At 34.6% G+C, this 12,269-nt stretch overlaps 1 long non-coding RNA gene across 1 annotated transcript; it reads left to right on the forward strand.

Moving 5' to 3' along the window:
* Positions 1-7,991: 7,991 nt before the first annotated feature.
* Positions 7,992-11,442, forward strand: LOC131529932 (uncharacterized). The gene is made up of 3 exons (XR_009268256.1): positions 7,992-9,914; positions 10,240-10,325; positions 11,173-11,442. It is a non-coding gene; the product is annotated as an uncharacterized LOC131529932 (long non-coding RNA).
* Positions 11,443-12,269: the final 827 nt, after the last annotated feature.

The following is a 12,269-nucleotide window of genomic DNA, read 5'->3' on the forward strand; positions in this document are numbered from 1 at the left end:
TATTCAGATCTTTTTGCAATGGTCTTATATAAATTGTTGCAGCTCCTATTCTGACTGCATCAGAGCACAGATACTCAGGAGTGTAGCCTTCATCTGGACATGGGATGGGTTCCAGAATTTTTGTCCTGGTGCAGCCTTGTGTCTTCAAAAGCTGAAAACCACCAGCCTCACTCAGTTTTGGAAACTGGCGCATGAGCTCTTGACTAAATTCTAATGAAGAACAGTATCTGTCTGTTAAGCAAAAAAATGTGAAGAAAATACACATTAACATGCTGATCATGTTAATATAATTTCTTAATATAATCAAACAGAAAGTTTATATGGAACTAGAGATGAATCAATGCATCAGACTCTGATATAACTTGATCAATTTAAAACAATCAACATATTGGCTATAGCATTAAAAAGGCAATATAGCAAATTGATAGCTCATAAGTTTTATAATGTTTGTGGCATAATCCGTTTTTCTCTGGATAAAACGGTAAAATACTTGCTAAAACAAAACTAAATCTACACAAAATATAGCAGGACAATGTGGACTAGGGTTGAGTATCATCTTAATTTTAGCCTTTCTGATTCTGCTTATCAATTCTTATGGATTCCTAGTTTTGATTTCATTAAAGAAAAAACATTCAAACATTTAGATATCAAATATATTTTTCTGTCTTTTTGCAAAATATTCTGTTGCAGCTGAAATACCATGAACAAAAATCAGCAGTCTACAGAACGTACAAAAGGAACTTTTGTCTATGGTTTTACTAACACATCAAACTTTAAAAAAAAAAAAAAAAATTTAAACTATTGGTGCATCCCTATATGAAACACTATGCTACTGTCACAATGTCCTTGTAAAATAAGATATATCAAATGGGTAACTGACCTGTTACAGTGCATACTCACCAGATAAAATTATTTTCTTTTCTCTTTCCAGGTGAAATTTTTCAGGCACCTTTGGTATTTCTGACTCTTTCCGCCTGGCTAGGCAAAAAAATCTGTGTGTGTATGACACACACTTTTTCTTCATTCTAGGAGTTTGGGATGGAGTGAAATGCCCAATTCTCCTTAGTTGATTAACTGACTGACGAGGGTATGGCGAAAATAGTCGATTCACTTCACCTAGAAATGTCAACATTTAAAGCAGTTCTAAAATGCAAAGTCAATGCCTTAAATATAAACAAATAATTATTAGCTTTTGTCCCCTTATATTACATAGGCGACCTGTGCTGGCAGGTCACGTGATAATGACAACATGGCACATAAATTGTGTCTGGAATGGCATACTACCCATGATCTATAATAGAGATTATATATTATTAAATGATATATAGATCAGTGCATACTACCATACAACTCCTTGCAGTATGCAATGTGTTAGAGACTCGATTTCGGGAGGGGGGATGGGCCTATTATCGGACGCAGTCCTCAGTGAACCGTCTGTGGGAGGCGCATCGCAACATCGCTGCACGATTTCTATGTGTCGCCGATTATTTCGTACACTCAATCGATACACTACTGCTAAATATAAAGTTAAAACAGCTCACTTCACATTTCGGAAACATGACCATTGATTTTACCTCAGATATTAAGGGGACTGAAGCGATAACAACATGGCTGACTGAGCCTTGTACCCCACCAAATGCCCGTCGATCTGGAGCACATTCAGCCGTAGGTTGTTGGGGAGGTCCGGTTGTTAATAATGTTGAACTATGCTCCAGGGCCTCGGCAGCGTCCCTTAAAAGTTTTGTAATTGAATTCCTGTCCATTTTGTATGAAAAAACTCAAACAAGTTACTCAACAGTGGATGAGGTACGTTACCAGTTCCGCCTTAAAGCTCCGCCCACGCTAGTTGATTGGCACTCCTCATTTGCATTTGATTTATCAATGGCCGTTTTCGGTTTCCGTTTGAGCAAACAATCTGAGCATTTGATTTATCATTTGCGATGTCCGTTTGAGCATTTGATTTATAGTTTGAGCATTTTATTTATAATTTAATTATGACAGGTTTATACTGAGTTGATCATGAAAATTAAATATCAAATACATTTGAGCATTTGATTTCTCATTTGAAAAGCCATTTTGATAGTTTGATTTATCATTTGATAGTTTGAGCATTTGATTTATCATTTGAGTAGTTGTTTTGAGAGTTTGATTTATTATTTGATCTTTTCAGGCATTTGAATTTTCATTTTAATTTTGTTAGGAAAAAACTTCCATATTTAGACTCCTTGTGGGGAAAAAATTAAATAAAATTAAAAATTAAAAAAAATTAAAAAAAATCGATGGTACAGCATTTGGTTTAAACCTATACTTATATCCATCGCCACCTGTAAGCTCTTTCAGTAGCTGTGGTCATCATATCAGTATTTTGTTTTCCGAGTTGTCTATTCCGAGTTGTGTTGTGGTAAAAATAGCAACAGGTAGCGCTAGTAGCTCATGGAGTGCAACCATTTTACGTCATCAGAAAAATGGCGCCCCCCATAGTTCAAAATATGTATAAAACGATGTGATTTTTTTAAAATAACACAAATCTTTAATGGGGTTTCTACTACATATTTCAGTAAGAGTCATAATTTACGTTATATTAAGCCATACAAGTCTTAATACCCAGGGATCCCTTTAACACAACATTTAAGCCTTCAAAATAACATACATTCACATACAACCCCTTTTACTCTATAATTTCCTGTCAATCTCATGAGACGCCCAGACATTCAGAACATTGGCCTCCAGGACACCCTTGTTAAATGTGGCAGCAAGATGGGAGAACCTGGAAAAGGAGATCATTGCCACTGGATTTTATGACGGTACCAAAGAAAATACTGTTTCAATTGTTTAGCAGTACTATTGCCATTAATGTTAATAATGTGTCTTAATAATATATTACGTTTCAACATTAAGGGTAAAGCCTTGGATTTTGTAGCAGTAGAACCAAAAATTAACTGATGTTAATCTTAAAAAAAAATTCTGTTCCTCAGACTCATCTAACAATCCTTTCTCAAGTCCACTGACATATTCGGCCTTTGCTCCTTGGATTGGACAACACACAAGACTACATGACAAACTTCCAAAAACAGTTTTTCAAAGGTCTCTCTCAAAGTGAAAGGGTGAGCTCTGTATGCCGTGAAAGCCAGGACATTGGTGAAGACCATATTTTACAAATACTGGACTATAAATCGGTAAATATTTATACTTGAAGTCTCACAGTATTCGTGTAAGCACTCAATGTATCGCTATGAACTTTTTTTCCACTAACAACACTGATAGTAATTTCTCCACAGCACAAAAGAGAAGACCTGGTGAAGGCATGCAACTGTCTTGGAGTGTCAACAACTGGCTCACAAACAGACCTTATAAACAGGCTGGTGGAACTTCTCCTTTATAAGGAGGTTTACCCCAAAATGTTTGTAAATCTGAAAAAAGCTGGAGGTAAGATTGTTTTTCAGTGTCATTAATTGTGTAGGATAATTTTGTTACTTTTTTTTGTTTAAGTACCATCATCTATGCAGAAAACATGTAATTTGTCATTCTTGTCACTTTAACACAGGTGGAGTATTACATATGGGCTGCACCCATGGTGTTGTATATTATACATCACCATTATGGTGGCAGGAATCTGCACGGGACCACGGGGATGCTCTGCTAAGTTTTAAATATCCCCCCACTGTGTACATCTCTGACATCGCTGGACGTGTTGCCAGGCATGTTAATAATCGTACGCAACAGAAATTTTTCCAGCCAAATGACGGAAGGGTATGTGCACCAACGGACACAAACATATCACTGGCAGCTGCAGGAAAGTTAACAGTAAGTATTCAGTGGTTGAAGAAAATTAGGAGGAAACCAAGACATGCAGAAGAACCCAAAGAAATGGAACAATTCTCATGTCCACACCCTGAGACAGGGACATCAGACCGGTACTCACTGTACGACAGATTTCACCAAAAAAAAACAAAAGCGTCCTGAAGAGAGACTGCGTAGCCTGAAACTGACTCCAGATCTGGCTTGTCTGATTAATTCTTCAGCAGCAGAACAAATAAACAGAGAGCTTTCCTCAAGTCGATACTAACTGTGTCAAATGAAGGACATCCACTACATGTTCTTACTACGTCTGTTTTTTCACCTGCACAGTGAAAGACTCGAATAGCTCCTTTATGAAGGAAATTGAAAAACAGTATAGCAGAAGCCATACGCATTGGATTAGATGGCAAACTGATATGTGGCCAAACAGTGAAAATTTAAAATTACACTGTGACATTAAATTTATTAAAGTTTGCCACTTTATTTATTAATGTTATGTTATTGTTTCCCAATTAATTACAGGAACACACACAAGAAAAACTGACAACAGTCAACAACAGTCCAGAAGTCCTCAGGCTCCAGCAAAGGGGGACAGTCCTACTATGGATGGTTACCGTTTTTCAGTGGCAATGTTTCCAATTAATGATAAAAATAAGGTAACAAGTGTGCTGGTTAGCACCATTGACACATGTCAGTAGTAATAATATTTACTATTACCGTATTGACCCGAATATAAGACGATGTTTTTTCCTTGGAAATACATCTGAAAAAACGCGGTCGTCTTATATTCGGGGTCTAGACTTTGACATGTCAATAATACACCCACAACAATAGGTGGCGCCAAAAACGCATAAAACGAGTGTGCCATGAAATATGTAATGTAATGTGTGTTGTAAAGATCGCGAATTAAAACAAATGAAAAAGAAAAGTTTACAGCAGCATGATCGTGACTGTCATGTTAGCTTGATGGGACCAAACTTCCTCTGTAAGTGATTTTAAAACATAAGACAGTACCCTGATTTGAAGACTACAATACGATTTCATGTCTACTGATAATAACATTTTGGTAGGCTACTATGAGATGGATAGCCTAATTGTTATATAATTCAGATGGGCTACCTGTTATTTCAATGGTATATCAAAAAGTGTATATTTTCAATGTCATTGAAAGACACCAGTAGCCAACTGATACCATGGCTATATGGCAATGTAAGTACCAATTATGGTATGATTTTAATATTTAATTATGATTAAATTGACTTGATTATTCAACTATCACATACAGATAACTGTCACCTTATACAAGATGTGCAAGTAGATATGGAAATACACGATATCAGGGTGGCCGAGGGTCCTTAAAAAGTCTTAAAATGTATTAAATAAAGTTTTGCTTAAAAAAGGCCTTAAAAAGTCTTAAATTCAGATTCGGTGGGTCTTAAATATCTTCGGTCTCATTACCGCAAAAGTTTCACTAGTCTGACGGACACAGTGACTGTTTACAATTGAAGAATTTTTGTTCCTGAATGATTCAGTGTTTTGAATGAATAGGTTGAATGAATGAATAAGTGACTTACCGCCACCTACTGGTGGTTTAGTTAGTTTAAAAGTATACATTTTTCCACCAACATTTCTTATTTGTATATTCCAAAAACATGTATTTAAAACATTAATCTCATAACATTATTGCGGTTGTAAATTTGCAGTGCAAATTATTTAATTTGATTGCTAACAGCCCTGTTGTGTATATTCAATTTCTTCATCAGCTGTAAGAATTTGACATGAAAGATGACGCATACATTTAATAAGGTTAAAAAATATTGGACTTTATGGAGGTAAATAACAACCTGGGGTAAATATTAAAAACATGCAGATTTAAATATGTAAATGCTGAATAGAAAACTGATGAAAATATTGCTTCATTTACACCACCAAAAATATTGCTGATGTGGAACTTTTGTATAGGATATTGACTTCAGATATGAAAAGTTCTCTGTATATCGTAATAATAGATAGCATTTTTGACAGCGATGATATTTTGTTTTCTTTTTAAATTTAAAAACACATTAAATATTACATTTACGCATGTAATATAATGTGTATTTCCTTCACAGGTTTGGTCTTAAATTTTACATATGGTGGTATTAAAAAGGTCTTAAAAAGTCTTAAATATAACTTGTTCATATCTGTAGACACCCTGGATATATTTGAATACACTTTCTTACTATGCATCTTCATATTTTGCTTTAAAGACCGTAAATTGTCGGATTGCACAAATTGCCTCAGAAAATCAGAATGTAAGTAACTTCTTCAGAATCTATACTTTTTTCACAAGCTTTAATCATTTTCATAAACATGCAAACAAGCATTATGAGCAGATGAAAGAAGTGCAATTTGCATGTAATTTTGTTCTATCCTCAGGTTGCAGCCTTGACGACTGACACATTCATTTTGTGGTACAGGGACTGGCTGGCTTCAAGAAAAATTCCTGATTCACATCTGAAAATTCTTGAGGTACTATTCAATTTCTGAAATAAAATGCATTAAAGCAATCCTGTCTTTACATCCTATGGATGTCACGAATGCCTCAGGGACATGCGATTCCTATTTCTTTCATTTCAGAATGATACACAGAAAACACTTCTACCAAGAATTGTTGGCACGGATAGGAGACACCAAAGACAGGATGCCACTTCATTCTTTGGGTTAGTACAACTCTAGCAATGTTCCTTACATGAGGAACAAAATGAGATTATAGAGTATATAGATGTGAATTGTCTACAATGTTATAGACAAGCCAAAAAAGTACAAACAAATGTATTTGTGACTGCTTTAATGGCTCTTTATTCAATTTCTTCTACAGGTTTTTGACAAGATGGAAAATCAAATAAGGACTTATTTGGGTGGACTGTGTGCAATCCACAGCAATGGCGAAGAAATGATGGAAACAACTGTGGTGTTTTTGTTTGCACAGTGAGCGGATAGTTTTTTATGAATTTACGTTTGCAACTTTGTACATACATTACTATTTATGTAATGCATGCTATGGGAAAGTAAACAAATACCGTTTAAAAAAAAGATTACAGCAAATTCTTCGAATTCCCTTTACATTTTCTTAGATGGCAGAGATGGAAGCAGATGGTCTCAAAATGTCTCCTGAGTTGCTTCACACTGACCAGCTGATTCATCTTCGAATTTACCATGCCTCCTGTTTGGTTGAAAATCTAGAAACGGAGGTAAAGCAGACAGTTAAGCTTTAAGGGTGGCTTTCTCTCTAACAAGGATGTATGTAATATACAATAAATTGGAAAAAAACATTTGGAAATAAGCTAACTTCAGATATAACTAATATAATAAAACTAAATGTAATGCCTTTTGCCAAAAGACAGTGGGGATCATTGACAGAATTAAAAGAGTCACACAGATGGACATGACAGAATTAAGTAGTACACCCTACGTTCTGGAAGTTCTAACTGCTGAGGTAATTATTATTAATTTAAAATGTTTTAATGCATTGGTAAATCTTATAATACAATTTAATTAAATGTATTTTAAAAGTTCGCCCATGCCTAAAACCGCCTCTGGTTCCAACATCTGGAAAACATCCTGTCTAAAGAAACTAAACAACCGACTCAAGTCTGAGCTGGTCTTTTTTAGTGGGCTTGTTGTTGTTTTTTATGTATTTGTTTCTAAAATTGGACAAGTACATTTTTAATTTTTAAATTTAAATGCAGTTCTCTTCTCTTTCTGCTCTTGGTCATTCAAAGGTAACCTTCTTAATCCTAAAAAACACAGAGGGCTTCCATAGGTTCAAGGCAGAAATGGCTTTGCAAACAAAGCGACATTTAAAGCAAATGTGTTAAAGTGACTTTTTTTTCTTGATTTTAATGTTCCCTTTAGTCATGTTCATTCTATGTATTTTATAAACCTAAACATACTTCTAATCTTTCTCTTTTACAGATTATCCTGAGATTCAGAGTTTTGATGGCAACACTGTTGTATGCCTCTGTCATATTACTGACTTTCTTCTCTGTGTGCCCTTCCCTGTTATCGTTATCGTGTTTGTTGTATGGTTAAGTGTAAAAAATAAACAAAAAAAAAGGTATTTTTTAATATATGCTGTCTTTTTGAGTTTGCTTCAAAGTCCAAGTGTGTAGCCTGTATTTTAAAACTCCTTACCTACCTTCCAATCATATTTTTGGATGTCATGTGACACACAGCAGGCAACAGCACTTATGTTTCATTCATTTTTTCCTTTATATTCTAAACATTCCCAAACGCATTAACTATATCATGAAATATCTTGATTCTCACCTTTATAGATTATGATCAAAGTAACCTAATAATGTAATCTATTAACTATGCATAAAAACCTGTCTGTTTATGGGTGTCATGCCATAACATTTTTTTATACAACTGACTTTATATTTAATGTGAATTTAACACTGAAAGTTTATGTAACATGTTTTCTGGTCTTGTCCAGTCTTAAATCTGTTTTGGTCAGAAATACATTCTAGCATAGAGAAAATCTTGGAAACTGAGATAGAAAAAAACAGCTATTCAGTCAGAAAGAGGCATTCAGTCAGCGAGCGAGTGAAGAAAACGCCAACATTTTAGCGATGACTCATCTGAACGCCTCTGATTGGTCATTGCATTCATAAACTCAACAGAATCGCGTGTGATTGGTTATAATGCACAGTGCTGTAAAAACGCGTCTTTATCTGGCTCAGCGCCAGCCAGCGAATGCAGATTTGAATTTAGCAGCTAATGATATGATGCGCTGAACGATTTAATCACGCTGGTGTGATTGTATTAAATATAGAAAATATTAATCGGCTATTTTTTCTCTTTTGGAAGCTGCATTCAAAATCCACTTGGTTCAAAAATCTGAGGGGGCACGTGCCCCCTGCCCTTGAATGGGCACGACGCCTCTGGTTTCACTGTCTGTTTGCTCATGTGCACCAATCGGAGTGTAAACATTCAGAAATCTGCAGTAAGTATTTTTGCGCAGCTTCTTAATTCAGACTGAGGCCTGCCACAGTTTAGCGTCACTCTGATTGATGCTTATAAACATACAAACAGTGCTACATTTATTTACCTATTTGCTAGATTATTCCTCCCTTTAAAACCACAATGGAGCGCACAGCACCTAAGTGTCACCCCAGCTAACACACGACGTAACTGTTACGTAACCTATTGGTAATTTTTGGTAATTTCATGATTTACCAATAGGCAACGTAACCACGACGTCGTATGCACGTAATGCCATTACCATCTCATTACCAACTGGCAACGTCGGCAGTACGTCCTCCTAACGTAACAGGATAACCAAGAACGTCCCAGAGAGGTACTCTAATCGTAATATATTGGTAAATTCATGACTTAGTGGCAACGTAACTGCAACGTTGTATGCACGTAATTTCATTACCATAATTTTTGTACGTTCTTTATGCTCTCTGATTACCATAATGCTATTTAAAAAGTGTGATTAAACTTCAGACACAAGATTGAACGTTCCTTCTTATAAAATGTGTTTCTTTTCACCAAGTCAGAATATGGACGATTGCTTTTAATATGCCTTTGTATAGCCCTATTAATAAATTCACATCAATTACACCCATACAGCACTGTTAAATATGTTGAAATATATTTTGAAAATATATTTTAAAAATACATAAAACAAAGTTAAAAAATTGTTCCTCACGATACATGTGTAAATATGTGTACGAAAAAATAAATTCCTATGCCCTAGATTTTAATGAATGTTTTTTCAATGTTGTTTCTACACCACGTTTACCATTTCTAAAGCTATTATATTATATTATATTATATTATATTATTATAAAGTTTTTGCTGGCAGTTTGTCAACGGATGAAGTAAGCTAACCTTAATTAATTTAACCTAAAAGTATGCACTGTACAGTTAATCGGATACGTCACTTACATGGAGCGTGAAAATGTGCTGAAACTGAAAACAGGTTTTGATCTTTCATGGTAAACACATATTGATACCACTTGTTCTGTGATTTCAGAAGCGTCAGGAAAAACCCTCTATTACACAGAAGTTCCTGATTTTAACATTTCTGAAGGGAGCTGCTGACAGAGAAATACACATCACAGGTGATCTGATATCGCCTATATAACCAAGCATCTGTAATTTTCTTTTGCAAAATTATATATATATATATATATATATATATATACACATGTGAGTGTGTGTGTGTGCGTGTGTGCGCGCGTTTGTTTGTTTGTTTGCTTGTTAGTTATTTTAAAAGGGCTTTGATGTCCAAACATAAATAACACTGTAAGAGCATTACTAAATAAGTAAACCTAAAAATGTACATTCTGTTATTAAATTGTACATTCTGTAAATTATTATTTTTCTTTTCTGCATTTCACCTCTGCTATATTTTAAATAAACCTGGTATTGTGTTTATGTTCCTAGATTCTTCCATGCTGATGGCCGTGCACAAGAGTTAGAGCGTATCTCCTGTCGAAGAACATCTCTAGACATTATGAACCATCTGTCTAGTAAGTAATACCTCAAATATACACTACCTAAAGTTTAAGGGTCAGATTTATCATGTATTAGTATTTTTTGCTCACCACTGCTGCATTTATTTGATTAAAATACAGTAAAACAGTAATATTGTAAAATTACCATTTTTTTAATAACAATTTCCTATCTCAGTATGTTTTAAAAAGTGATCAAAGCTGAATCTACAGTCTTCAGTGTCACATGATCCTTCAGAAATCATGCTTTGCGAAAACAAGAATAAATTACCTTTTACAATATATTCATATAGAAAACAGTTATTTTAAATAATAATATTTCACAACATTACTGTTTTTATTTATGATCAAATAAAGGCAGTTTTCTTGGTGAACATAAGAGACTTATTTCAAAAACATAAACTGACCACAAACTTTAATAACACAAGTGATTTGAATATTAATTCGTTTATTCTAATAAAATGCAAGAAGCTTTTAAAAATATTAACGTAAATAGTCATTTTTCCTCTGGTGATTTGTATTGTATACCCATAATGCAATGCACAGTGCCGTAGATTCCCATTCTCTATCTCCAAGCTTCACGCTCTCACACCGTGTCTACAATGGATGCGACAAAGTGACTGTTAAAAATCATTTGAACTTTTTGTTAGTACGTCATAAATAGAACGAGGCATCAGATTACTGTCAGGGATTTGTTGTGTCGTGCCGCACTGCATCCAGTGTAGACAACATCATATAATAATAGGTTATATTGTATTTTGTTGCGCCGTCCGGTGTAGACACGGTGTTAGAAATCTTATTAAATATCATTACATATGATGTATGTATGATGCCATCCATAACTGATAGAACGTTTCTATTTCAGAGACTGAAAATCATCAATAAACCAAAAGGTAATTATAACTTATTTCAAGAATAAGAATAAGAATAACAAGAATAAATAAAAATGCATCTGTGACTTAATATTGCTTCTTATTTTTCAGTGAAAGTTGAAAGTTCTCATTAAACACATTGCTTTCTTCTCATCTTTGTGCATTTTCAGATGTTGTGCATATTTATGAATCAAAATTTGTAACTTTCTTTCTTTAACTTTTTAACATCAAATTAACATATTAATTGGTTGTCTTCTTTCTCTTTTTTTAGTTTGGTTTAGCTCCAACCCCAATTAAGCAGACCTGAGCAGCTGATCGAGGATCACACCAGAAACTCTGCAGAACGCTGGTCCTCCATGCCCAGGACTGGACACCAGTGTTGTAAGTCATCTATCTAGAAGTCATCCTGCCTCTCTGAATTGTCATGTTCAGAATAGATTGCAGGAGATCTCAACATTGTCTCTCAAGGTCCACTTACATGCAGAGTTTTGCTCCAACATAGTGCAGTGCACCTGAACAAACTAATCAAGTTTTTCAGTTTTACTAACTATAAAGTCACAAACAGGTGAGTGTGATCAGGTGTGGACCTAAACTCTGGGTGTCAATCACTCAGGTCCCTTGCTCAGTAGTCAGTGGTTAAGGGCTGTCTCAGTCACAAAATTTAGTTTGCTCCCTAAAAAAATATGCAATATTTGACTCATATTCAATGATGCTATTATCTTTTTTCCCCTTTTGTTTGTGTGTCAATCACAGCTAAATAAAACCAAAGGCCATTCAGCCATAGGTCACTGCATCTTTTGCTGTGTAAGTTTTTTTTTTTTTTTTAATGTCAAACACATTTTCAGTATTTATATTTGGTTTGGTTTGTATAACCATTTTAGAGTCACCGTTTCGGTACGGTTCTTGTGTACTATCCTTTTAACATTTCAGCAGCTGACTTTGTTTAGTACTTGCATAGTAATTTTAATTGTACCACATTTGCAATGCATATTGCAACCAAAGACTTAAACTACTTCAGTCTATGTGCATTTAATTTATTTAATACACGAGTTTCACAATTTGAGTTGAATTACTGAAATAAATGAACTTT

This window comes from Onychostoma macrolepis, chromosome 22, assembly GCF_012432095.1.
Source record: "Onychostoma macrolepis isolate SWU-2019 chromosome 22, ASM1243209v1, whole genome shotgun sequence".
NCBI classification, from domain to species: Eukaryota; Metazoa; Chordata; class Actinopteri; order Cypriniformes; family Cyprinidae; genus Onychostoma; species Onychostoma macrolepis.